The sequence below is a fragment of the Triticum dicoccoides genome, chromosome 2A, assembly GCF_002162155.2.
Source record: "Triticum dicoccoides isolate Atlit2015 ecotype Zavitan chromosome 2A, WEW_v2.0, whole genome shotgun sequence".
NCBI lineage: Eukaryota > Viridiplantae > Streptophyta > Magnoliopsida > Poales > Poaceae > Triticum > Triticum dicoccoides.
In genome coordinates, this window is record NC_041382.1 from 2,636,539 (window position 1) to 2,640,865 (window position 4,327).

The 4,327-nt window shown below is 51.9% G+C and overlaps 1 pseudogene; it reads right to left on the minus strand.

The window, feature by feature from the left end:
- Positions 1-873: 873 nt before the first annotated feature.
- On the minus strand, positions 874-2,495 carry LOC119358536 (annotated as a pseudogene).
- Between the last annotated feature and the right edge of the window lie 1,832 nt (positions 2,496-4,327).

The following is a 4,327-nucleotide window of genomic DNA, read 5'->3' on the forward strand; positions in this document are numbered from 1 at the left end:
CATCAGACACAACAGAAGATAATAAGAAAATATAAATTAAGACGATGGTACCAAGACTTGGTATGATACAGTAGCATTCCTGTTTTTCGCAGCCACCTCTACACATTGGTTGGTCCATATAAATATGAAGGTGTTGCTAGCTTGTTGCTAGCTGCAACAGTGACATTTCTATCTGTTCAAATTGCTACTCATTTTAAGTCAGCGCCTTGGTTCATTAGTTTAGCTAGCTATTGTTGGGGCAAGTTGGATTGTTTTTTATATAAACCAGCGTTGAGCAGGTGGCACGTCACTATCAGCAGAATCTTTCAAGTCAAGATAGCTAAACACGTATAGGGGACGCTAATTTTCTTCACGCACCATCAAAATGAACAGATAACAATGTTGCCCAACCTAAATTCTATGGAAATGGTACACGAAGGCTGTGGCGGCAGAGGAAAGGTACCAGCACCGGTGAAGAGAGCGACGGGACGGCGGAAGTCAGTGGCGGCGGCGCCCACCCTCTCGGCACTTGGTGCTGCCTGGGAGGGGTGCCGGGCCTCGTGGTTGTAAATTTTGTAGTATTTTATTTTCTTAAAGAAATAGAGGGTACAAATGGGATTTAATTCTGAGAAAAAAAGTAAATCTTTGTTTGATTTATATTTTGAAAGTATTCAAATGATAAGCCATTTTAGTCTTCATCCTTTTGATTGGTATAACTATCGAAAATTATGTGTGGAAGAGAACAAAATATGTCTGTTGTTTGATTTGTTAGTATGACTGAGGCAAAGAAATTTGTTTAGGTGACACACTCAAAGTGCGACCTGACAAGCTAGCAACAGAAACTGCCACCAAAGAAGAAGAAAAAAGTGCAACCTTACGCTGGGCATCAGAATTATTACGTCCGGAAATACTTGTAATCAAAATGAATAAAAAAAGATGTATCTAGACGTATTTTAGTTCTAGATACATATCTTTTTATCCATTTTGATCACAAGTATTTTCAGATGGAGGAAGTACATCACAGACACGGCATTTGAAGGAAGAAAATGAAGCACCGGAACCAGACTCTCCGTCGGTGAGGGCATCAGGATTCAGGAGAGGACCATCTCTGCCCTTCTAGAGGTTCTTCAACTCTTGGTCGGCGACGAGCTTGGCGAGAACATGAGGAGCAAGACACACCTCCAGTTCCATGCCCCGGCCCCTCCGCCGTCCTCAAAAACCGTGATCAACCCGTCCAGCTTGTTCCCCGGGCCGGTCCGGACGCCCAGCGGCCTGCCCCAGCCAAAGTCATTGCCATACACATCAAACCGCGGCGAGCCGCTCACTACCACAATGGCAGGATCCCCACCTAAGTCAGGCGCGTATCTTAAGCTGGGGTTTTTAGACCAAGACACGAGCTCCTCTGTCACCGTCGCCTCGTCGACCGAAGCCACAACACGGTTGAGTAGCCAAGCCGTCCAGCCCAGCCGGCTGTCCCCTAGGATCTTGCCCACGTAACCCTGTGGAATACCCTTCACCCGTGTCCTGCATCCGACGGGGAGGACGAGCCTCGTCTCCCGGTCCGGCGCCAGCCCCCGGGCTCGACACACCGCTCGCCACAGGTGCGCGAGCAGGGCCTGCAACGAGGAGATGGTGGCCGTGGCCGTGCCGGCCATCTCGGCGTTCGCTTTAGCCTTGAGCTTCTGTATGCTCTCCGGGGAGAAATGGATCCGGCATTCCTGCACCGGCGGGCACTCAAACCGCCTCGCCATGTCCTGCACCTCGGCAAAGGGCAGAGGGATCGGCACGGGGCAGCCGTCGTGGAACCATCTCTCAAATGGAGGCAATGGCGCCGCTGTGAATATGTTGCCGTCACCTCTTCGGCTGATCTCTGACCATGTGTTGAAAAAGTCCCACAACGTTGTGCCGTCCGCGGCCGCGTGGCTGAGCGACGTGGCGACGAAGACGCCGTCGGCGAGCTCGGTGACCTGGACGGCCAGGAGCGGCCGGCTGGGGTCAACGGCCGCGTTGGTGCTGAGCATCCCGTTGAGAGGGAAGAAAGAGGAGACGACGCGCGGGATGACCCGGAGCGGGCCGGAGATGTCGGATACGTCGACCCCGGGCGCCACGGCGTGGATGAACTCGGCGCCTTCGTCCCCGCAGCGGAGAGAGATCGTTAGAGCGCCGGCACTGGCAGCGGGCGCGACGGCGAAGCGGCCGGCAAGGGGGTAGAAGCGGCCCAAGGCGCGTGCGAAGGAGGACGCGAGGTGTTGGACGGCGCTGGCGGGAGGCTTGGGCAGGAGGACTCCTTCCTGGATGTAGCCCACGGTGATCCGCCGCAGGTCCCATGGCGTCAGGTGGACGGTCTGAAGCTCCGGCGGCACTGAGCTGTTTTGATACTCTGGCTTGACCATGCGGCTGGAGATGATGTGGACACCGCCGCCTTCCATTTTGATCGCCTTCTGTGCGTTAGGGTTGGGGATATACTGGAGTATATATCATAGGAGGCCATGTGAGCCCATGTGTGTGCACCTCAAAAAAATATAGAAGGATTTGTCTAGAACACATCTAGATGTGCTATAGTTATTGCACATCTAGATGACACAATCAAGTGTGCAATACTTATGGCATATCCAGCTGTGCATTAGCAAAACTGTTACTTAAAAGTGCAAGATTTGTTTCTTTGGTAGTACACTACTTGGATGTTTGTTCGTTACGATATCCCTGACTTTCGGATTGCCGGAGTGCAGTCCCACTAAAGACTAAACCATGGCTTATTACCTCCGCAGCACCAGTTTTCGTTGACAACAGGCTGTCCGCTACATCTTTTGTTATTTGGGGCTTATGACCTGCGCGGAGGAGTTGCTTGTTAGTCAGTGCAAAAAGGCATCATCTCTCCATCTGATTACAATGAACCAAATCTGAATATTTACATCTAATCTTGATATTTTTATTGCACAAATGCTGCAGCCACCTTCGAAATGTGCATCCCCTTAATTTACCCGTATCGGGACTGTATGAGGGTTTAGCTTCTTATTAGCAGCCAAGTCGCTCCTCCTCCTTCAAGAAAGAAAGCTAGGGTTTCTGCCTCTCGCCGGCACCGCCGCAGGTCCGCCTCGTCTCCAGTGGCCCTAAGGGCCATTCGGGCGCGGTGGATCTTGCTAAGGGCCGGCAGGAGGGCTCCGTTTTCAGTCGTTTTTTCCTGTCTTGTTAGGGTTTGTGTCATGCTCAGAAAGGCGAGACGGCGGCGGCTCCCTGAAGATGGAATAAAGGTCTCCCCGCCTAGCCCCCGTTTCGGTGGTGCATCTAGCATCGTTGGTGGGCGTGTGGAGGTGTGTCTCTGGCGGATCTATCTTTGATGGATTTGCTCGGATCTCGTCGTTGTTCATCTACGTTCGTGTGTCTTCGGGTTGAATCCTTCCAACCTAGGTTATTCTTCATCGGCGGCGGTTGCTGTTCTGGTGCGCTGGTCCTATGGGGCCTTAGCACAACGACTTCCCGACTGTCTACTACAAAAAGTTGTGCCCGACTGTGGCATTGGAGGGGTCATGACGGCGGCACGCCTTCGGCTCGCTTCAGTGCTTGTAGTCGTCGCTAGATGGTCTACGGATCTGGATGTAATTTTTATTTCTGGTGTTCGTTGTTTTGCCATGATTGAAGATGAATAGATTGAAAGTTTTTCAAAAAAAAAAAATTCTTACCCGTATCGGATCCTACGACCAGAATTATTGGCAAAGCTTCATATATGTGGTTCAAAACCAAACAGCAAGCCACGGCCTCATGAAATCGATTGGGCCGGCCTCATGTATAGGCCCCCGTGCGTTTTCCCTTAGGAGTGAATGTGATTGAAAACGATTGGGCCAGAAGTATTAATATGGGCTGCGAGAGAAACGATAAGAAAGAGACAACGATTGATTAAAAGGACTCCTCCCCTCAAAATAAAAAAAAAGATTAAAAGGACTCCGGTGGCTCTACGATCGTGATCTCTTTGGATTGGATCATCGTCCTGCGCCGCATGTCCGCCTTGAGGCCACCATGGGCGGACCTGCCGCCGGAACTGCTTCTCGACATCTCCGGCCGCCTACATGAACTCGCCGACTTCGTTCGCTTCCATACCGTCTGCACGTCGTGGCGTGGTGCAGGACTACTGCACTCTCCACGAACGCGGCCCATGTTCCGGCCGTGGCTCCTCATGCCATGTGACGGCATTATTGTACACTCTGCCGTCAACTTTGAGGGCGTGTCGACCTTGGGCCTACGCCGTGACTGTGATGACATGGTCCTCGCGGAGCCGCCTGGTGCATCATCAGCTGATGATAGAAAGTGGGTGGGTAGCAGAGATGGCACGGCCGCATGGATCTTCACATGG